This window comes from Dermacentor andersoni, chromosome 8, assembly GCF_023375885.2.
Source record: "Dermacentor andersoni chromosome 8, qqDerAnde1_hic_scaffold, whole genome shotgun sequence".
NCBI classification, from domain to species: domain Eukaryota; kingdom Metazoa; phylum Arthropoda; class Arachnida; order Ixodida; family Ixodidae; genus Dermacentor; species Dermacentor andersoni.
Window position 1 is genome coordinate 128,457,718 of NC_092821.1, and position 24,235 is coordinate 128,481,952.

At 45.1% G+C, this 24,235-nt stretch overlaps 2 long non-coding RNA genes across 3 annotated transcripts; one reads left to right on the forward strand and one right to left on the reverse strand.

The window, feature by feature from the left end:
* Positions 1 to 124: 124 nt before the first annotated feature.
* Positions 125 to 20,439, forward strand: LOC129383332 (uncharacterized). Of its 2 annotated transcripts, XR_008611207.2 has the most exons (4): positions 137 to 445; positions 517 to 659; positions 1,661 to 1,998; positions 20,283 to 20,439. It is a non-coding gene; the product is annotated as an uncharacterized lncRNA (long non-coding RNA). The 2 variants fall into 2 exon arrangements; XR_008611206.2 differs by lacking the exon at positions 20,283 to 20,439 and having other exon boundaries at positions 125 to 445; positions 1,661 to 2,783.
* Positions 9,377 to 12,815, reverse strand: LOC129383331 (uncharacterized). Its single transcript, XR_008611205.1, has 2 exons — positions 12,555 to 12,815; positions 9,377 to 9,824 (listed from the first exon to the last, which is right to left on the reverse strand). It is a non-coding gene; the product is annotated as an uncharacterized lncRNA (long non-coding RNA).
* Positions 20,440 to 24,235: the final 3,796 nt, after the last annotated feature.

Genomic DNA, 24,235 nt, shown 5'->3' on the forward strand with positions numbered 1-24,235 from the left:
TGCTCTCTACCCTAACATGCACCCAAAAGCGTGGTAAAGGTGCGCTTTTGCATTCCGCTACAGTCAGAATGATCTGGGAAACGAACCCGGCACCTCCTGCGACGCAGAAGTACGTGCGAATGAACCACCGTGGTAACAGGAACAGAAGATGTTCTTGCGGTAGAAATTTGTGCGCAGGATTGGGAGTGGTGCGACGCGCCTGTAAAAAAGTTTAGTTGATCCCCACGCCGCCAGATGCCGAGCTTACCTAATTTCTGGCTCTTTGAGATTTGCGTAAGGACTCACTTTTATGCAACATTTTTCTTTTTTGTCTTCAGCGCTTTTTCGGAGAACGAATACTCAGTGCCAGCTGGGAGAGCTTTCAAAGTCGACCGCTTTCGAAACGCTTTTTTTTACACGTTAGCTGCACGTCTTGAAGGCAGCGTTACGTAGCCCATTGAATTAGGTAAGCGTTTCAAGACCGACACAGAAGGACAGAGTTCTCACTGTGTTTTAATTCCTTTTCTTTCTTTTTAGTCGTGGTGGTGTAAGAGGACAAAGAATTACGGATGATCCTTAAGCCAGAAATAAATAGAGGGTGATTGAAAGTCAAGGGGTTGTATGTACTACTGGCCATTCTCTGCGGCAAAGAGGCCGATGGCTGTTCTACCTAGTACCGAGTGAGTTTTTCTCATTATATTTTCGAAAGAATTATGCCAAGCCTTGTAATCTGCCAGGGGCATCCGCCCTTTGCTGCTAATAAGTTTGACCCGGGTAACTATCAGTGCCTTCATTTCATATAGCCGTTAACTCCTGCTAACTATTCTCTTGAATCCGCAAAAAAAAAAAAAAATTCAGACATAATAAAGATGAACTACAGCAACACGCACCATCAAGTTGTGGCAATCAGATTGCAATTTTAAAGCAGTAGCTAATGTCTTAAATATGGCTCCAAGACATGTGAGAGATCAAGAGAATGAAACTTAATGAGAAAAAATGTGGTGACATAGAAGGTGTCTCTGGCTTGCTGTTCCACATTGTTCTTACCCCCGACATGTGAACCTTCATGCAAGGTATATACGTGGTACTCTGACGTCATTGTTGTGCCCGTGTCATACATTCACCCCCCCCCCCCCCCCGCCTTCAAGGGCAGACAAGTATCGTCTTTCTATAACCACTAGCTACGTTTACATGCAACCGACAAATCAGGTAGACTCAGCTTGTTAGGCTGAAATCCGGCCATCGGGTTTACGCGAACCATGACGGGAACGCTAGCAAGTCGAGCCGAAAGAGCGTCGTGGTGTATTAGGTCATTCCTCCTATAAGGGGAGACCTGTCGCGTTCTAACACACTGGAGACAGGCGGAGAGGTGCGGAGCGCCAAGCGGTAGCTGAGAGACATCGCTAAAGACATGTCTAGAAAATCAGTGTCTTAGTCACCTATACTGCGCTTCATCTACAGCTATCAGTGCTACGGAGGCTAGAGAGGCTTGTCTCCCTGCTCACGTTCGCGATCCAAAAAATAGCGCCTCGCACTTGAGAATATATGGGTACGCGTCAGGCATTTCGACGTAACATTACGCCTAGTGCTTATTTGTCGCAAAATAATACGCATTTATTACAAGGAGGGCGTCTGGAGCATTTGAGTGCAGCGAATGGTTTATACGATCTTTTGTTTTCAGACGAAGGTCAGCTCTTTGGAACTGGGTACGCCAAAAGGAAGTGCTTGGAAATACGGCTGATATGTAGATGCGATGAAGCACCCAGAGTTCGCCACTTCACCGATCGCCATGACCACACTGGTCGTTATGGTGGTGGCGCTAGTGGCCTCGCTGGGGATAGTGGAAGCTGCAAAGAACGAGCAAGGCAGGTGCAATGAGCACTTCTGCCGCACTCTGTGCGTCGCCTGGCGCCACCTGACGGGAGTGTGTCTCGAGTTCTGGCCGTACAGGAACGAGAAGAGGTGCCACTGCTCGGACGTTTGGTTCCGTCCACCAAAACGAAGGGGCGCCCCTGGAAGGTACAACAAAATATGGAAGTATTGAGTCTGTTTAGAGGCAGGCACAGTACGTCCATGTAGAAGAGTTAACTTTAGCGCAGAAGGCACACTCGGGTTAGTTGGTCACATGTTGGGACATTTGAAGAATACAAGCTGACACGTAGTTTCAAGGTTGTATAAACGCTATCACGCGCTCTTCACGCGTAAAAGGGTGACATTAGTAAGTACGAAAGTTGAGAAACAGATACTTTTATTTGATACTAGATTGTCGTCTTCGCGTGCTATAGAGCTGGCATCATCGACATTATTATGGCGTCGTGACAGATGGCTAAATTTGCTGGCATACTGTGTCAATTCGTAACATGGTTTTGATACAGTATAGTCATATGAATATTTAGGAATACCCATCTCTTTTGAGTTAGCGTGACAGTTACATGCACATTCAGCCATCGCAAAAACTACCTGCAGTCTTGGTTACATTCGAAGAAATGTTTACTTTGCTCCTGTAGCTCTAAAAAAAATTTAATAATTTTAATTTGGCTTCCTTTCTTGCTTTATACTACATTTTATTGTTATTGAGTAACATTTGCATAATCCGTGTTTATATTATCATTGTTATTGTTGCATTGCACTTGTAATAGTATCCTGTTTATTTCTTCCAGTCTTTCACTGCGATTTTTAACAGAAAGTTTTATACCGTATTTATGTATATTTGTGTTGTATTGCTAACGTACCCGCCCTCCATCCCCCTCTCTCTCTGTAATGTTGAAAGGCTCTGAGGTTAAAATAAATGAAATAAAACGGAATACGACTTGGTATAATCATATTGCTCACACACAAAAAAAGATCAAACAAGAGTGCTGTGTGCATTATTTCTGGCTCTATATACGCCCACTTGTAGCAGCCGCAGCGATTGCCGAATCGAACGAGCAAGCGTATCATGACGTAAGCATCCATCCATCCATAGAGTTTACTACAATCACTAGAGAGAACTCGGGCGCTGCGATCGTTCGGCCACTATGGGAACGATGGGTAGTGCATCCATTTGTCTGATCATAGTGCTTGGGGCTCCAGACATTCTTGTGGCTGCGTTTATTACGCTTCATCGGGGCCTGAAATGGCCTAAATTTCAAAAGCAATTTACACTTTTTGATACAGAAGGTAGCAGTAATCTTTGCTAATTGCAGGGGTTCCGCTTGTGCATGAGTCCTTGGCGAACCAGATCGGTTGAAAACGTGTAAAGTCGTACTTGTCCTTCCAGTGTCCAATAATTTGAGAATACAGAAAATTTCGACGAAACAACGGGTTCAGCAACCGTACTGGTGCTATCTCCTGATACGTTGCTTGCCGTTGCCCCTTTTTAGAGTTCAAAGCTAGTTGTAGTTTTTGTGTGGTGCATGGTGTGCTCAATGTCATTTATAGGTCCTTCCTAGGCCATGAATACGAGACGTGTTGGCTAGTGCTTGCACGTTTCTCGCGTATAGTACGATTCTTGCGTATACATGATACAATAAATACCATGAAAGAAAATAAATGTGTCCGTGGCGTAATGGTTTTGATATCGGACAATTGTGATAAGCTTCTTTTCATTGTTTATAACGCAATACTTCCTTGAAGAGGATCACTTTGCGGAGTCACGAAGCCATAAAAAACCAGAAGGACGAAGTTCAGGCAAATTCATGTAGTAGCTATCATTCTCATGCTGACTGAGAATTATTTAGGGCCCTCTGGCGCTTGCCACGATTGTGCAAGGGCTTAAAACACCTGAATCTTCATATACTTAAAAACAGTCAGAAAGCAAAAATGTCATGTCGGCGCACCTTTAAGAAATATTGATGAGAAATCACGGAGACAGTAAACGTAGGAAGCGAGCATGATGGCATGAGCGACATCCACCAACTGAGTTTATTTGCTACATATCTCGCCTTAGTTCTTTTCTTTTTTCTTCCTAATGGTCTCTGATGCCCACAGCCATAGAGTTAATATAACCAGCTGTAGAGGAAAAGCACTTCATAGCGCCCATGCATCGAAATCGGTAACCGCGAAGGCCCTCCCATGTTGCTACTCTGTGCCGGCGCGCAGGCGCAGAAGATGAGAGAGAAACCAGCTTCAATGGTATGCTAGCAGACGATGAGATGCGATTCAAAGGAAACGCGCGATCGACACCTGACCGTGATCATGAGTCATTGTGGTGGTGCCATCTGGTTCATGTGCCTGCCGACGCATCCTTTTACGCATCGTAAATTTTAACGCGCAAATTTTTTTAAATACCCGTCGGACCTATCTCGAAAATGTACGGAATGAACTTTACACATTGTCCACACGTACGTGATACGTGTAAATGCTTGTTGTTGCATCATGTTTTGATTATTTCTGGCGGCGTCTTTGTGGTTACCGCTTTTTTCTCCCAGCATTTCCTCCGCAGTTGTTACAGTAACTCGATGCTCACAACAAACACATTTGTGAGCTTTTCTGGCCAAACGACTTGAACAATTTGTCTTGCCTTGTTTCGCGATACACTTCAGCTGACCAACAAATGGCATGCTGCTAAAAAATTTTTAGCAGCGTCGTCCAAAGTGAACGCAGTTGAGCAAAATTCGTCCTGGTTCCGGACCAGGACGAATTTTTTCCTCTACTGTGAAGCGTTATTTCTGAGAAACCCGTACGGGTTTCCATTGTAGCTTCGCGCTACATTCGGGTGGATGATAACTTCCATGAATACTTCCTCCACATTGCAGGATTCCGCAGAACTGATTTGCGATATTCCGTCGTGTTTTATGTTTATACTGTCACCGCGAGGGTGAAAATTTACCGTAATTTTGCTCCAGCTTTATGTTTATTTGGGCACAGTTGACGTTTTGAAATATTCAAAATGCATTCAAATGAAATTCGCATTTTCGAATATTGACTGTTTGATCCGATCTACGAATCGAACACGACAGTATTCGATTCGTTATTCGACAGTTTCGAATATTCGTACATCCCTAGTTTAGTATCTTTTTTGCATAGCACTGACCTGACTAACGTTGGACCAGACACTACTTCTGAAGTTATTGTCTTCTTATTTCGTTAAGTGCAAACTTCCATTCAGCTGTGCATCTTCTGACTCTCATTTGCAGGTTTTCTGGTCGGTATTCACCTCGACTGGTTATGCCACGGCGTTAGGCCGAGCCTTAGGGCGATGTTTCTGCGTTGAAAAAGAAGAAAGAAAAAAAGGAAGCCTGGTTATTATTATATCGCTAAAATGTGGTTCATTTACTGTCAAACGTTCTTGATATTACCAGATAAAGTGGGTCGGACACGCACTTATCACTGGTTTCCTCACTGCCTCAAGCTTGAAGTGATCTAACGATAGCGGCGGCCCACATCGCTTACGATCAGGCAATAATGGGCCTCCGAGAGCGGCGGCGAGGGCAAACGCGATACGGCAGAAATTTCAGTGGCAACGTAACAGCTATCTACCAGCTTTGGTGGCGTTTTACGAACTGCCTTACACACTTTGGCCATGAATACAGCAGTACAGCCCTATGAGAACGACGCTTGGTATAGGTCTGAACTGCGAATCGATTTCAGCTGCATTTCAGTTGAAGAGTACTACGTATGAAGAACTTTTATAACCAAATATGATATGCAATCTGAGTGTTATCATTTGGAGATGAAGTGTTTACGCTTATCCCACTTAAGTTACTGGGCTGGATTGAACTGAACTGTCATGTGTGTTATGTCTGTGCTTGTAGTAACTTTAGCTGCATTAGATCCTTTTCTGCGCCGTAGAGCAATATTAAAGGAAGCAGACGGATTACTTTCTTGTGACTAAACACGGGTTACTGTAAATCTAGTTAGAACACAGGTCACCATTATCTTGCAGCAGCATGTCGGCGCCCACACAGTATTCGTCGATCCGAATTTGCCCAGGATACGTGTGCTTTTCGTCGTCAAAAAATGAATAAATGGTAAAATGAGCCATCGCTCAATCTCAACTCACGCCGAGGACCAAGTAGCAGCGCTGTTTCGTCCTCATTATTGAGATAAGCAGGCTTGTTTTGACGACTTTACGCCTAGAGAGAGACCAGAAGGGTGGCTTGATTTCAACCAAGGAGATGGCGCCACAGAATTATAGCGTCAGTGATGCGGAACGCTTAAGCGCATTTTTTCATTGCATCAATAATTTTACTGACTGAATAGAGGTATGCTAAAACGCCGATATTTCGACATGTGTACGGTAATACCACTGAGAAGTTGCGTCTATAAGGAGCACGCATAAAGTGTCGCATATCGTGCTAGCGTATTACGTATAACACAAAGCTAAAGCTCTTCAATGGCACAAAACGGCGGAAAAGCTCCTTGTTACATACGAACATGACAGGTGCAAATCCGCCCGCTTGAAAGCAAATTCGGTATTCTCTTTCACTTTGCTGACGACTGCATGTACTAGACGCATGTGCCTCACATTATCTGTTTCGGATAGATACAGTGAAAAGAAAAAGATTGCGTGGTTAGGTTGACTGTAGGAGGTGAGTCTCTGTAGTGACTGTGGTGTTTCCCCGCGAGACACTGGTTACTGCCGCACCTAGCAGCAGCCAGGGTGACCATCGGGCGACCAGACGACCAGGCATCGGGCGACCAGACGGACTTATGACAACCGTTCGCAGACAGCCAAACCTGAAAAAGAGAGGCCGAAACAAAGGTGCTTCTGCACAGGGCTTCTGGCGAAGAACCATGCGAAAGATGGAAACACCGCATCCCGGCCGGGCATCGCGTGGCCGCAGTTCCGAGGACAGCAGATGGAGGCGAGACGCGTTCGACTTCGGATCGCGCGGTTGCTACGAGGCCCGCAGAGAAAGACGCCGGCCCGCAACCTGGCGCGAGGCGAGGCGTCATCGCGTCGTCATCGCCAACTCCACCGGCCGATGACGTCAACCAAGCCTCTACATCGACAGGAACCAGAGGCGCCAAACTCTACTGGCGAACCGGCCCCACCGCACCGCGTCGGATGATGGACGCTTAAACTATGAGCTCGCTGCTAAATTCTAGCCCTGTTTCTTCACGAAATCTGTCCTGTTATGTCACGTTAGATATTAGGTGCTTTTTTTTTCAGTGGACTGTTTTGCTTTATTTTGTCATACTCATTGCCTGCGTTCGGATTATAGATTAGCAGTACAAGTTTTGATTGTCTATGTGCATGTTATTAGATTCGTCTGACGGTCCTACCGCTGTCGACCAGATGTAGGAGTCGTCGGACTATCTCGCCGCTGCCACCATTTGAAGGAGATGAAGGTCGTAGACAGGAACTCGGTGAACAGGATTTATTTACATATTAACAGTTTAAGCAGGATACATTGGCAGACTAGCGCGACTCCCATATGGAGCCCGCAAAACTAACATACAGCTAACAGTTTACGAGCACACAGCTCACTAGTACATTTCTAGTAGGACAGAGCAGTCAGCTCCCGACAATGATCACGACACGAGCACCCCTAGCAGCCGGCAAACGTTGCTTATAAGCTCTCCGCTTGACGTCATAGTTCGACGTCATCGTTCGGACGAGGACGGAGCAGGAATGGAGGGTGAGGTGTGCCGGCTTGGAGGATGAGGTGGGTCGGAGCAGGAATGGTCGGGAAGGTTCGTCCAAGCATTGTAAACTTGTCGCCGCCCCGCACTATCGTTTATCGCCCAAACACACGCAAACACACAGGTGCGAAATCATACACACAAAGGCTCCGGAGTCGACGACCGAGGGCTTCGTAGAACTGCTCCGTCTGGTGTGGCGCGGCGGAGTGCCACAAGCCTGAGCTGACCGCGCGCCACGTGGCTGCCGGTCATCTGCAGTTCTCGGTACTGCCCAGCTTTCAGTGCCGACGTCAGAGGGCCTCGTAGAACTGCTTTGTCCCGGGTGGTGCGGTCAAGTACCAATTTCCGGAGTTGATCACGCGCCTCGTGGCTGTCGGCTCTTCGCAGTTCTCCGAACTGGTGGGCTTGAAACACGTGCAGCGGGCTGAAAGCTGGCACGTTGCCACCCCGTATGGCCATTCTTAACAATGTGGGGTCTCGTGTCCGGGGTCTCGCGTACATTGTTTATCATTTGTTTATTCTTTTTTCCGGGGGCCGCTTTTCACTTGCTAACAACTGTTAAACGTTTCACTCGGCGCAAGACTGTCTCGAATGACATCGCCGGTTCTATTTGTTGCCTGTGTTGTCGCCGAACGTCGCGTGATCAGACCGCACGCGCGACGCGAATAGTGTTGTTCATTCTAGAATGAACAAGTGCGAGCACCAGCGATTACGCTGGAATCTTCGCGTGGTGTGGTGTGGTGCATAAATAGCCGACGCGTCTGACATGGAGAATCATATTTCGACGATCGACGCGCGTGCTCGTCAATATATCGTACTGTACGAGCGTAACTGCTGTCTGTATGCGCAAATTCGCCCACAAAAGAGTTAGCCTTGGGACGAGCCGTTGAGCCATATTCTTATTATTCACCGTCACGACAAAGTGACGAATGTATACCGGGTGTCCCAAAGATCGTACACCATGATTTAAAAAAAAATATGCAAATACCATGTCGCCGGACAGAACCAAGGTAACGTTGTTAGCCGTCGCTTGGAGATACACATAGTATTTTTTGCATACCGCTTATAATTACATGATTAGTCCTAATTAATTAACACACTTATCGAATATTATAGTTTGATGAAAAGTGTCAGCGAGAAAATTGTAGAGCAACATGAAAAACTCGCGATACAGCTTTCTGTCGCTCAATACGTGCTGCATAAAAGTGTTTTTCCGAGAGTGAAAGAAGCCCCCGAATACATGCAATATTGTAGCGCGACTGGCCACTCGAGACACTTTAAATGCGGGATGTCTGTCTGTCTGTCTGTCTGTCTGTCTGTCTGTCTGTCTGTCCGTCCATCTATCCATCTGTCTGTCTCTCTGTCTGTCTGTCCGTCCATCCGTCTGTCCGTCCATCCGTCTGTCTGTCTGTCCGTCCGTCTGTCCGTCCGTCCGTCTGTCCATCTATCCATCTGTCTGTCTGTCTCTCTGTCTGTCTGTCCGTCCATCCGTCTGTCTGTCTGTGCGTCCGTCTGTCCGTCCGTCCGTCTGTCCATCTATCCATCTGTCTGTTTGTCTGTCTGTCTGTCTGTCTGTCTGTCTGTCTGTCTGTCTGTCTGTCTGTCTGTCTGTCCGTCCGTCTGTCTGTCTGTCTGTCCGTCCGTCCGTCCGTCCGTCTGTCTGTCTGTCTGTCTGTCTGTCCGTCTGTCTGTCCGTCTGTCTGTCTGTCTGTCTGTCTGTCTGTCTGTCTGTCTGTCTGTCTGTCTGTCTGTCTGTCTGTCTGTCTGCGGTTGAAACCACCAGTGCGTGATGTCTGTTATCCCTATAAATATAGGATCATTCCAAATATCCGGAACTTCCAAGAACTTTTATTTGACCTCATAGGCTCGCGGTTGTAGCTACTTGCGAGCTATTTCCGTGTCCAGTTTAGGTGCCCCTGTCCGCCGCTTTCTCAGACATTTCGCGTCGAAGCACCTTGGGCGCAGATCCGAGTATGTACGCGCAGCGGCACAGTGCCTGGCCGTTGTTCAAATAATCCTGGTGGGTGCTGCACATGCCATTGTCGAACCCTCTTCCTAGGCACCGCGTCGCACATGCGTTCGGCTCGCAAATCCGCGTAGCGGTCGCCTGCAGAAGCAGTGTCGACAACGTGATCGCGACTAGGAAGAAGGCGAGCAGGCCCTTTGACGCTCCACGCCCAGTCAAGAGCTTCCGGTCGAGGCACCTCCGAGTCGGTGACGGCGTCATGGCACCAAGGGAGCGTCGATCCTTTCGTAGCCTCGATTCGGCCCCCGTACTGCGTCACGTTAGAAACGCATTACATTAATCTTCGAGAAAAAGGAAAGAAGAAAATATTGGAGAGAGTACCGTACAGTACTTGTTAAAAACAAATTAGCTATCTGCGAATGTTATGTAGGTATAGCATCTATTTCAGGATTTTCACACACTTCGCTGGGGACCAGGGGTGCTGTAACGTAAAGCTATTGCATTTCTGCCGCTAGCACTCCACGATTGGTCAACATTTTTTTCGGGCCACCCCCACTTCCTCTGTCTGTCACCAAAACTGCGATAACTCCCCGTCGGATATGATTTGTGCATACTGATTACACGTGATTAAGCCGAAAAAAAGAAAAATAACTGTTTCCTATTGTAGACCTTCTCTGCAATTATCCCTCTGCTATTAGTCAAAATATTTCGGGCTATCCCCACGTCGCCTTTCCGTCACGCAGCGTAAAACACTATGATCGCTCATCACGTCAAAGTCACATGCACGCACTAACGATGCAGTAAAATACCGAACTTATTTTTTCCCCTGAATAGCCGGAGACTCCTCCGTTTTGAAAGAAATAAAAGATGGCTGCCCGCTATCACTTTGGCGCTGGCTGCTCGGAGATGCCATGGATAATTAATTCTCTGAGTATAATGAGAATTTTTGCGCAGCAATATAACGTTATCGAGTCCTCGCGGCAGGTATAAGACATCGCTCTGCCAACTTTCCTTGTCTGAGGACCCCTTTTAGCGGTATTTATAACCTTCCGTTGCACGCGTCCACGATTTTTGATCAGCCACCGTAATGAAAGCAAGGGGAAGCGGACCAATCGCAGACGCCCGCGCTGCATTCCTCATTCGGTATCTGCTTTTACTGCGCTGGCTCGGATAAACCGAAACGCTCTCCATTTCTGCGCGCTGCTGCTGAAAAAATTGCGCGTAACCGCCCTATGCTTGCGTCGGCCGTCGCATAAGCTTGAAGTCAGGTGGTTGTAATAAAATCAGAATGCATAGGTTTACGTCATACAGCCCAGCAAAGCAGCGATCAACAGTGGCTGGACAAAGAAAGCCACTGAGCGCAACGTTTTGACAAAGGGGCTTGTCTTCATCAGGGTCCTGGCGAAGACAAGGCCCGTCGTCTTATTTTGCTTTGTCACGTCTTGTCTTTAGGAGCCTGAAGAGGACAAGTGCCCCTTGTCGAAACATCGGCGTCAAAAAAAAAAAACAAAAAAACAAAAAAAAAACATGTATTTCTACCACCACCTTCCTTCCTCTTCACATCCTATCGCTGTGATTTTCCCAAACGCCTACCCCAGCGTAAAGTAGCAGGCTAGAGACACTTCACTCAGGCCAACCTCTCCACCTTTCTGCCATTAAATATTATTTCTCTCTCTCTCTTAGCGCCCTTATGTAGCCAAGTCATCTCGTTGAAACATTGTTTCGAGGCCCTTGCTGCACTTGGCGAAGACTGGGGTCACAAGTGGACTTGTATTTCTTAGGATACTGGCGAAGACAAGTCACATTGCCGAAATGGTGGCCCTGCGGGGAAGGTGCTTGACGAAGAGCCCCCTCGTCGAAAGCTCCAGGTTGAAGGCTCCCCTTTCTCAGTCACTGTTGACCATCTCAAGACTGCATCGTCTTGTGACGTCTTTGTTCAGAGCAACAGAGGATGAAAAAATAGGGGATTGGTCGCGTTAGTCGGCTGCGCGCCAATTTCCTTTTCACAGTCTGTGTCCACTCCCCGCAGACACCCTTGGTGTGCTTGGTATATGTTTTATTTTATTTTATTTTATTTTATTTTATTTCAGTACTCTAAAGGACCCGAAGGCTTTACATAGAAGAGAGGGTATCTTTTTTTCATACGCAAACATCTTCAAACATGGCTTTCTTGAAGGCGGTAGCATGAGTAATTGCAGCAACGTAGGGAGGGAGACGATTCCATTCGTTGCTCGTGCGCGGTTTAAAGGAATTGGAAAAAAAGGTTGGTTCGGCCTCTGGACTTCTCCGAATTCGTGGTCACTGCGAGATGAAACATAGGTGGGAGGCAGGAGGAGCTGTTCTTTAAGAGAGGGGTTAGTAAAATAAACCTCGTGAAACAAACCGAAACGAGAGCACATGGTCGACGTGCGGAGATCGATACGAGGCATCTTCGCCATATGCAAGGGTAATTCCTTACTGAGAGTAACGGTCCTGTAATCGTGCAGCACTGAGCACATTCGTTAAAGTTCGAGCTGTAGTCTCGAGGCAAGACACATCGACGAGGCTTGAACGTTCACCTTGACTTCAGTTTGCAACAGGTTGTGCGGATGCAGTACCTATCTTCGTCATTTCAATGCCAAGTAGAGACAGAGCACAGTACTCGCAAGTCTGAGCCTATTACGATCAGTAACAGAGGGAACGTCACTATGGCACTGCAACCCCTGCAAATATCTCGTTTTTCTCTCATTTATCAAATTGCAAATAAAATTTCATTTATTTCTCTTATTCTAGAGACGTGGACAAAACTAAAGTGAATAATAGTCTGATGAAGGTCTCTGCTCAAGGTTACAATTTACCAAAGGGTACCCACAAAATGTGGCTTCAACTGTGAAATCAAATCGCAAGTTATTCTGTCAGGAATCTGCTAATCTGGAGTTCATCTTACATTATGAGCAAATGTTTTCGATGTAAATATGTGCGTTTGGGTGTCGCTAGCACGTACAGCGCAAAAAAATTAAAAAGGAATCCATAAATACAACAGCGGTGTTTTTTTACTTACAAAATTCGTTGCAGACGAATCGTATGAATCCACTTGCCTCTGTAGATAATTTTGAAGACGCAACGAGAGAAAATGTGTTGCGAGTAGTGTTCAAGGAAAAAAGAAAGATGGAGTCCTTCTTCTTCTTCTTCTTTTTTTTTTACTTGACGCTAACTGCGTCTATGCGGCAGATGGCTGTGAAGTATAGGCTATACTGTGAAAAAGAAATAATAAGGGCCAGAGGTTTAGCTCATGAAAACGAAGACATTCTTCTAGCACTTAAAGTAAGCTTTGAATTCGTTACTGTACGCCTTTGTGCCGGTTAATGCCTTCGGGCTCAGCGTTGAGCGCTTTATGACGTGTTACTGTCTTGTTATAATCTAGCTGGAATCACGAGGAAAGATCTCGAAAATCGCGCTAATCATTTACTGTCGTTGCCACTGACGCGATCGAAAAGCTCTTGATTTTCGTTTGATTTAGCCCGATAGAGAATACAATTGCGGAAATTCGTCCGCTTTTTGCACAAATGTTGTGATCGCATTTATTTATTTATTTATTTATTTATTTATTTATTTATTTATTTATTTACAACACTTAACAGGCTCAATCAAGGGCATTGAGCCTGGCGTGTAACATATTTGACACGGTGCAGAAAAAAAAATAATCTTGGTAAATACAAAGGCAATGGGCGTTCATATCTACAAATTAACGTTTGGAAACAAACTTCAAGCTCAGTGAAACATCATAATACAATATAGAAGTGCACCGTATTCAAGTTATCGCGAAATGTTTCGTGATTGTACCGGGATGCCATGTAGTTCGGAAGATCCTTTCAATGCGCAATAGCGCAGGGCAATGCAGAGGAGTCAAATGCTCGCGCTTCATTGGGCATGCGCATAAAGCTGAACGTATTCTAAGGCATAATGACCTGAGTTCTGGTGGAGGAAGCGGCGAAGGTTGATACCTATTGATGTAAACGTTCTCGTAAAATAACGCATGAGAGAGTACGTGATCGGGCGGCGAGTTTTCAGTGACAAGTGAAATGTCTTGTTTTACTCGGGTATTGCTGGAATGAGGGTCGTAGTTACGTGAGACTCTTGCTTTGTTCTGAACAGCTTCCACCATGGAGATAAGGTAATCTTGATAAGATGACCATGTGGATGGCGTAAATTCTAGTTGCATACGAGAATAGATCACGTAAGCTAATTTGCATAGGTTAGCAGGGGAGTTACGCAAGTCTCTGCGTAGATATACGAGAGCCTTAGAGACTTTCAAATGGAAGGATCAGAAATGGACCAGGAAAGATAAGGAGTAAGATGGACGCCAAGGTATTTCTATGATATGGTCTTTTAATCTTTGGTATTAATAATATAATAGGACAACTTGAAGTTCGTGTGTTAACAGCTAACAAAAATTACCTTGCATTTTGAGTGGTTACAGAGCATTGGCCAAGCTTTGCACCAACTGTAGGCTAGTTCAAGGTCACTTTGGAGAATAGAACGGCCATTGAAGCATTTTAAATAATGCAGTCATCAGCGAACAACTTAACTGAGGATGATATGCTAGCGGGTAAATTGTTTACGGATGGTAAAAACAGTAGTGCACCTATGGTGATGATAGTTGTGGAGATGCATGGAAAATTTTGCTTTGTTACTGCAATGGCGATGACGAACTGCTTGTAGTGTAAAAAAAATCACAAGCAGTTTTTTTTTTGTATTTAAGGCATGATGGTTCAGTGGACGAACAAATGAGCTGAATTTGTTTTTTCCGTAATCTAATTTTCCTACATTGAAGACTGTATAAGGTCAGTCTTTCTTCTTAACTTGCATTTTTACTGTCACTAGTGTGTTGTGTAAAGTATGTTTTCGATTTATGTGCTCGTACATGTGGGTGTATACATTCTCCACAGATGTGTATTTTCTTCGTTTCTTTTTTCAAGAGAAACAATACTCGTTTCTCTGAAAGGTTTGTTTCCGTTGTTTATAATGCTAAATTCGTGCGCCTTACCCCATTGTTTCTCTGAGAGATAGTTTCCGTTGTCTGTCGAGCTAAATTTGTGTACCTTTTCCCATTTCTCATGTTATGAATTTTTCTGTGCCTGGTATAACTTACTTGCAACCACTCCCCTGCACCCCCACCTCCCCTCATGCAATGTTCCAAACTCTGTAACCTGTGATTAAATAAATAAATAAATAAATAAATAAATCTTTCATTATACGAATGTGGCAGCGCGGTAAAAGAATCTGGCAGTACTTTTAAACACATAAATAAATAAGTAAGTAAATGTTTACGAAAGATAAATTTGTCATACACCCGAATGTAGCATAAAGCTACAAAGGAAACCCAGACGGGTTTCTCAGAAATAAATATTCACAGTTACTGTCCTCGAACGGGATTCGTCCTGGTCCGGGATTCGAACCCGCGGGACCAGCGCCTTCGCAGGGTGGTTGCCCTACGACCTGAGCTAAGCAGGAAGCAGGCAGATCGCACCGCGAGGGCGAATTCATCGACAACTAGAAGCACGGGAACACCGAACGAAGTTCAGGGACAATTTTCCCTTTCATGACACTTCCTCCACCTAGCGGGATTCTGCAGAACTGATTTGCCATAATTAATTAATCAGTTAAATCACGTTGTTTTTCTAACTTTGTTGGCGGGAATAAAAGAGGCCCGAAACAAATGTTTTCCAATGCAACAGGCAGTCGTGTATAACCAGAACAAACTCACCACTTTCACCTACACTATAGACAGGCAATATAACGATAGATATTTAGTGGACGTGGCTAGCGCGCATGCGTGCGTGCTATGTATGTGCGTGTACTTATGTGTGCATTTGCGTGTGTGTGCGAGTGGTGAATTGACAAGCAGCGCCGCGCGCATTTACTGTGTGCAAAGTGCATGTGCACTTTACTTCGGCAATAATCTATTTGTTAGCATCTGCTTCATAAAGACAGTAAAGAGAAGCATTCAAGAAAACGTGTGCTCTCCGAAACACTTGCTTTATTAGAATTGCCGAGTCTGGAAGGCTTCAGAACAATTATTCGTATCGGTAAGCTGGTCTCTGACGCATGCTTGCTTAGACGCGTACAGTTTATTCGCTTCTTTGCTATCTACTGTCAGATTTTTTCGGCAATTCACCCTCCGAATTCGTCTAACTGGAAAAGCACAGACTGTTCGACGTCATCAAAAATGTACCAGAACATCTAAGTCAAATTTGAATTTAAAATTTTCTGTACCCTTTTCCGTTCTTTCTCTCTTTCTTTCTTTCTTTCCTTCTTTCTTTCTTTCTTCCTTTCTTTCTTTCTTTTTTTCATTCTCTTCTGGTGAATTTTCCGCCGGATTGTACAGTACAAGCTCTATTTATGGTATAATTGATTATCGTTGATTTATTATAGCGATCAACCGCTGTGATACACTTTTCTAATCTTCATTTTTTTTTTCGCCTTGTTGGTTTCATGATAGCTATGTATAGACTGTGCTGACTACTGCTGGGTTAATGGGGCTGGAATTCAGCATCAGTGAAGTTGCTGTGGATGCAGCTTTTTTTGCACCATCCTTACCACAATTTGCGCAGACTATATACGTTTTAGCGTGAAATAATTAATAGTCTGACATAATCTAATATTTACATTAGGTGCTATTATCACGCGCCCCACGTCGTACTACAATATTTCGCCATAGAGCTAGTGCTTTCTGACAAAATCGATCACGGTGAGCGGTCGGTGACGTGTAAGTAAACTAGCTCATTCTGCGCGAGGTCTCGAGTGACCAGAACCGCCATTTTCTTGTTTTAAAGATTACCATTTCACCGTAACTACAAAACGGCACAGCAAGTTTAACGAACATAAACACTGAATCTCCCCCGCTGCTTAGGAACCGCAGCAAGATATCACATCTCACTCTGTTTCATAAGCTGTACTACCACGACCAGTTCATTCCCTTTCTTTTCATAGTTCTACCGTCACACGTATCACGTCGCCTTTACCGTACGCATAAAGTTTTTGTTCCTCCCAACCCAACTGCAACCTTCTCGAGTATATTTCATCCTGAAACTTGCAATGAGTAGAACCAGCTCCTTCACGGTACCGTGAATATCGCGGATTTAGTGCTATTTTAAACACGCCAATAAATCCATCTGTATATGACTTGGCGAGATAAACTCAACGAGATAATATTGCAAGAAAATTCATCTGGCTTTTTGTTCTTACCTAGCAGTACTTGGAACATCTTTCATGCGTTATACTTGTGTTAACGTATCGTTATTTTTTTTTAAATCTCTTACACTGCGATTCTTAAGGGGAAATGGTTTGTACTATATTTATGTACATTTGTGGCTAACGTCGCCGCTTTCCTCTCAAACTGCGAAAAGCCCTGAAGGTAAAATAAACGAGATTCGAGTTGTACTAGCACCTTAACGTTGCGCCAGATACGCCTTGTTTCACGGGGGTATAGTTTAACACCCGTGTGGGCGCAGAGGGATCGTTGTTCTCTCCCATTCTGGCTGCTCGTAAGCCGTAAAAGGAGCCTCTAAAACTGCTGCGTTGAGACGCAAGCGGAATAAACTCCTTTCGCGTCCACCTGTATAGGATGCACTCAATCTCAGCAGCGCCTCACATTTCGGCGGAAGCTGCAGCTGTAGCGTGTAGCTCAGGGCCGAGCATAACAACACTTCCGAGGGCCACATATGCTTCTGCTCCTATGGCATGGAGCCATTTGTGTCGTCTGCACCTTCAACTTTCTAAAACGTGATGTAAAAGAAGAAGAAAACAAGAAAAAAGAAACACGAAAAGCTCGTTAACAGAGCCACGACTATGCATGCTTGGTACGACAGAAAGCTGAGCTAGTTTGTAAGGATTCATGATGCAAATAAGGGGGTAAGGCGTGCAGACACGGGCACAAGAGAAGAGAAGTGGACGTTCGTGTTGTCCACCTGTCTTCTCCTGCGTCCCTGTCTGCACGCCTTGCGCCCCCCTTTTTTTTGCATTATGCAGACTTGGTTGTTGCTGTTGTTGTTGTTACTGTGTCTCACTTTCAAAACCGCGCACCAATGCTGTTGAAGCTATAGAGTCGGCGCCAGGCCGTCAGCGAATGGCACCTGACGCAGAAATTCTGATCTGCTGGAGCGCAACTAAGCCCCGTGATTGGTCAGAGCCCTGCCCCGCGAACAGCTAGCCCGCTACCACGATTGGTCAGAACAGGGGTGGTGACCGAATCCGGACCGCTGTTACGTGAGAGAAGCTCTGTGAACACAGTTCCTTATTGGCTGGTGCCAACTCTATAGCTGCTAAAATCCTGCACGCGGAGGGTTCTCGTAGTCGTAGCAACCATTATATGCTGGGCAGACGTTAGTAGACGAAACCTCACGATTACTGCAATGTCCGCCGCTGAATGCGCTGCATTGCTTGGGTGCTTTTTTTTTTCTCTTCCTTTCCTTCTTTTTAATTTAGCGCAATCGTCTATTCACATTAGGGCCGTTTATAGGCCCATTAGCATTTAGTACTATTGCCACGTTGCCGTCAGGCCCAGACTAAAGGCAGCCGAGGCATTATAGCTGGGGGCATCACGTGAGCGTTTGTCTCTGTGGCTGGTTACAATTAAACGTCAGTACGTTAATACGAGGATGACAACGTAATTTGCAGCGACTGATTGTTTCTGGCCAAGACAACGACACTGGGACCAAGCAAGCAGTGTATAAGCTTCGCAGAAGCAGGCGACGTTGTCATGCACATCAACAACAGCTGTTGAAATACGAGCTCTGCCGGCACACTTCGGTGGTAGGAAATCTCCACAATACGTCATGGCGATACTGTGCCGCCACATGATATATTAGCGTGCTTTAATTAACTTTGTAAATACGGTAAAATAGCAAGCTTGCCAAGAAGACGGAGGAGGAGGAGGAGGAGGAATAAACTTTATTTGTGCACAGCAGATTTGAGACCTAAGAAGACGGATATTTTTTTTGTTTTTTTTTTTGCGTGGAGATGAGTCTGATGAGAACATGAAACGCAACCACACGAAAAATTTATCAGAAAAATTAATTTTGCCAGAAAAAAAAAGAAGTTTTAACCTATAAAAAAAGTGGGCATCACTGCACAGAAATTTGTCTGTGCCGCCAATACCACGTGCAAACGATTGTGATAGCCATATAAAGCAAGACCTCGTAAATAATTTCTGTCAGAAAGGCGAGGTTTACCGAGAGAAAAAAAATTACACTGTAACGAAGGTGGACTTTACTTCTCAGAAGAGAGTCTATGCTCCCAACTTTACTCTTCAACAGCTCCTTGCAGCATTTATTGTTATTCAAAGCAAGCACAAAATAAAGCACGTCATCTGGAAGAAGCGCGCAGCAACACAGGAGCTCAAGTCGTCTTCAAACCAGCACAAAAAAGGAAAAGAAAAAAAAAGCGTTCAACGAGCTCGTCTCCTCGTCATCCGTCTTTAAAGGGTAAAATGACTCTGGTTAAAAGGACGCAGGCTGAAAGTGTCCCCACTGCGTTCTCATAAGCTAAAAAGTCGACGTATTGTGGGCAAGTCCCAGGCGCGAACTTCTGCTAGCTCTTCCCGGCCAATCTTGCGCTCTACAGCTGGGGCCCGTTCTAGCCACCCTAGCTCTGCTTCATTATGATGATGATAATAATGATGATGATAATAATTATGGTGCAGTCACGGCTCTTTGAAGCCTCATCGTTAGCGTCGATCTCCCTGCGGCTGTTCAGCCTGCGGGCTGAGCGGATGCCAGTTCCCACAGTGTTTACTGTATTATTCGTAGAAAATGATACGAACTCCATATGGATCGTGAATAACACCTTATGAATAACCGAGTCAACTAGCTTATATGAGAACGTGCACACGTGTTTTGTAAGCGAGAAGGCGGCGAGCTTAAACTCATTGGATATGCGGCGTCCGAAGTACACATCTAATATATCCACTATCCTATTTACGCCTTCACGTCATCTCTCGATAATCCCTGCCTGTTTTATGCGTACGCTAGATCGACGCGCAACGGGAACAAAAACTCCTCTCGTTGCTCTTGTTTCCAAGCTATACCGATTCCCGAAAGTTGGACTTTCTGGAAATGAGCGGCCACGGCCAATCTGATTTGTCTTTTTCCTTGCACTATTTTGCTTTTCGCTCGCTCGCTCACTCACTCACTCACTCACTCACTCACTCACTCACTCACTCACTCACTCACTCACTCACTCACTCACTCACTCACTCACTCACTCACTCACTCACGCGCACAGAACATCAGTGACCTGCCTTTCAATATCTTTTCGGCTGCATGTTTTACGTCAGGGCACAAACAACTCTCTCACGATATTGCGTTACCGAAGGACGCAGACAGTGGTATTGAACACTGTTCGCACCCAGATCATTCTCAAGATCACAGTGTTCATACACCATCCCACATAAAGGAAAATTAAAACAACTTGTTTATCTAGTTTTCTAACCATGAAGAGTAGATATTTATACAAAAATCAAGGAAAAGTTAATTCAAGGAAATAAATAATATAGTAACTAAGCAATAAATGGTAGATGTGTTGAACTATCCGGATGTGGAGGAGGCGGGAGAACTCGCTCCAATCACAAACTCTACTGTGGGCTTTGCGTTAAGATTCAAGAACGTAAATAAAAATTCTTAGGTATCAAACTCAGCGCAGCATTGCAGATGCGTTGGTTTTTGTATAACTAATTTGTGCTAAATATTGGCGGTCGGTCGTGCGCTGAGTTTCGGTTTCTCGATTTCAGATTCAGCGGGAAGACAGGCCAACATGCTGCACGGTAAGTCATTCCTGCCACGGCGACGAGACGTCGCCCGCGACTGCGACTGGGCGGCGCTGCTGTTCGGCGCTTTCGTCGTCATGGCAACGCTTCTACCGGCCATCCAATGCACGTGCGACCGAGAAATGTAGAGTTGGTAGAGGAAGAGCCGGCGAGGGAGAGTGAGCACCGCTAGGGCGCCCCCCTATTATGGATGGTGTATGTCACAAGCGCCCTAAACAATGAAATAGCTAAAAACAAGTACAGGTGACCTTATGCTTTGTCGCATACCTGATGGCTTTATGAAGGTGATGCGTTAATATTAAGTTTACGGAAAGCGCTTGCTAAGTGCGTGACTTGTGTAAATCACGACGTACACATTCATGCAATAAAGGAGGACACGAATTTCGGTTTCGAATCTGTTCTTTTTTTTTTTGGATGCGTAGTAATTTCGTACAGTTTAAGTTTGACATGCGACCGCGCGTCAACATCTGACGCTATGGCAGATTCGTGCCTTTTGTGCCACCGAAGCCCCGAAGTGCTCTGGCATAAACCTTCACATATAAGTAAATGAATGTATCTTCTTGTTCAGATTATCACGCGAGTAGACAGCTCCTATCATGCATCCCAATTGTTTGAGAAGCGTTACAGCAGAGCATTTTTTTTACATGCGGAGAGGTGTTTTTGTTTGCAGGTTTTCCTTCGGTAGGAAATTGCCGGACAGGCGGACCAGCGCACCGAAATTGCACTGGCGAATCCACAAGCAAGTCATAGAATATGTTTAATTGTTGCACTTTGAACAATCATGCTTCTACAAAGGCCACAGCAGAAAAACAGCCTGATGCCGAGTATTTCTGTGCCACGAAGCAATCAAGAGGCGAGTGCTTAATACGGACGGAATCGAGTGCATGAACCCACATATTAGTAGCGTAGGCGTTTTATTAACATTGCAATATTTTCAGTACTTCCTTGCATGCCATTTCATGGGGCATATCTTTTCTGGACACAAATGTGTGCAGCGAATCTGTTTGCATGATCGACTCCGGGTCTGTGGGAACGTTCACTTGCACTTGATGCTGAATCTTTTACATGCATTCCTAAACTGCAGATATACACATCAGATCCTTACGAGCATTTTCAAAATTCAATTATTTTAGACACCAGGCACATATATGCAATACTGACATAATCTCAATTTCCATTAAGCAGCTGGAAGACATTTTTGTTGAGTATACTCGCAGGTAAAATAGGTAGGTCATGTTGACAGCTCCAGCTCATTTTCCTTAAATCAGTTTGTACAAGGGGTATGCAAAAATAATTTTTTTCTCGCGTACCGATTATTTTGCTGTATAAGCAAGAGAACCCAGCACTTTAGTGTAACATATGTGGTACATCACACTGATATGTGCTTTAATTTATCAAGTCAGATTAGTTACTTTTATGGCTCATTCAGTAAAATCACACTGCAAGCTGCATTCATCAATCTTCTATTGAATTTTGCGAATGTTTAATGGAACATGTTCCCCTGTTATGCAGATATGCAATTACAAGCCCTTCTGTGTGTTCCAAAGGTAAAATTTAAGCTCTACATTAAAGAAGACATTTCTAGTTCAGAAGCCCAAGCTACAGAAATTATGAAAATTGTCGAATGATTTTAGAGAAAGAATGGTATTTGAAAATGCAAGACTCTTTAGTGGAGATCAAGCAAGTCAATTATGCGAGTGATGGGATTGCAAACAATGGGTCAGGAAATGCTTCGTTTTCTGCAAAAAAAGCTGATGATTGTCATTACATAAGTCACTTAAGCATCATGAGACTGTTGCTTGATAAATTAAGAAACAAAAAAAACAAAAACAAGACACGCAAAAATAAAAACAATTTCGTGATGCTCTTTCCACACTGGGATAAATAAAAATAAACGGATCACATCTAATGTGGACATGCCAGACGCCTTGTGAAACACGAAAGGAAAAATTCAGTATCGAGCTATGGCACCTGCCGCATAGATGTGGGGGGCCTTGCACCAATACTGATAGTTACCACTGCATTTAGAAATTGAAAGCATTCGTGCAGACAAGGATGATTCTTTATATTTTTGGCTACCACTTCAAATGCCTCCACCAAGTGTTACAATGCTGCACGCAGCCATACTAAGGATCTCACGGCAACACCTGCAGGTAAAAAGCAAAAGCAGTCAATGTGCTGGTGTATTCTGGACACTATGTATGAAAACTTTTAGGCAAGAAGAGTGCAAGAAGCAGACATAAGAACTTCATTTATTTCCATAATTCCCCATTTCAATGGCCTTTTCTTTTTACTTAGACAATGCCTACGCCTAGCCACAACAGCTCCCTCATGCAGACTCTGCAAGCCAAGAGGTCGTGGAAGCAAATGCAGGTAAGAGGCAAGAAGCAATAGCACTGGTACTGACATTCATCTACTTTCTTTCTTTTTCTTACGTTTAGGCAGCCAGCACACCCTGTGAGGATTGGGAGGTCAATCCCACCGTTCGTAGCCAGTTGTCAAGATTGTAGTCGGGCATGATTTAGATGGTAGCTGGCCCATGCCGACGTCCAACTTATCCACGCTGAGGACGTTGTTGAAGGGAAGGACTGCTTCTCATCGAGAACGAGGAATATGGGTTTATTTACAGTATCTACATAAGGCGTTGCAGTTCATCAGTCTAGCATGACTGCTAGAGAAAAGTACCCTGAGCAGCCGAGCAACTGCGGTTTAAAAACACTCAGTCCTCCCTCGATCCCAAGTTGAGGGAAACGTTCGACCATACATCGTAAACGAGCCGCCTCTCTGCGGGAGGGCTACACACACACACTTCCGCACAGGTTCACGGTCCCCACCGACGTCAGACGGTATTCGCAGAACTCGGGGCTTACGTCAGGAAAGGCGCATCTTATTCCCCGAGCTGACCCCCGCAGCGCGGCCGCCGGTTCTCCATTGTCTTGCGTCTTGAAAGGCGCGTGGGAAGGGGCCTCCGAAGACGTTTTCTCGGCACCTCCCTTGCTCACGGCAGACCGGGTCGGCGGTGGCGTGTTTAGTCACAAAGCCTGGTTCGTCGAACTCATCTCGGCAATCCCGCGACGCAGAGTGGCGGACGTGGCGCATTGTCCCCCGCACACAGTAGACTTAGTGACGCCATTTGGCTAGAGGATGACGGTGGCTTTCCAAGAAAAGTTGACGCAGCTGTCGCAACTGGCTGGCAAAACTTGCACCTCAGCGGGCCGTTCTTAACAACCCCCAACAGCCACCTTGACTGCGGGTGTGTCACACTAGTCGCCAAGGAAGCATTTGAGGGAAAGCGACAGGCAATATGAACAGCCACTTCTCCATGTGAACGATACTCTTTCTCTCGGATAACTCCTATGCCTCGCCACGCCAGCTCACCTGTGCAGTCTCCACCAACAAAGATGCTGCTAAGGCACGTGTAGGTCAGAAACAAGAAGCAGTGGCACTGGTGTCGACATTCACCCAATTTCTTTCTTTTTCTTACACTGAGGCAGCCAGCACACCTCGAACCAGCCATCTTGACTGCGGGTGTGTCAGCAGATTCCTCTTGTACATATGCTCATACTAAACTTCAGTAAACTTGAACTTAATAATAAACTTGAAGGGGGCAAATGGGACATTGATGCATTGACCTTTTGAACATTTAATGTACACATACATGTTATACTTTGGAGTGCTACATAGCGTATTTTGAAGCTTCCCTCTATATTTTGCCCTTTTATTTACGTATGTGTTGTGTGGCCCTCAATGCAGTTCATGTTGTAGCAGCTGCTTTGTCTGTGTATTGCACATTGGATTAAGCTCTTTATATCCACATGTGCAAAAGGCCTATACTTCTCTCACATATACAAAATAAGGTTCTATGTAGTTCTCAGTGCTATAATATAATAAAAGTAAACAATCCGATCGCGGAATTG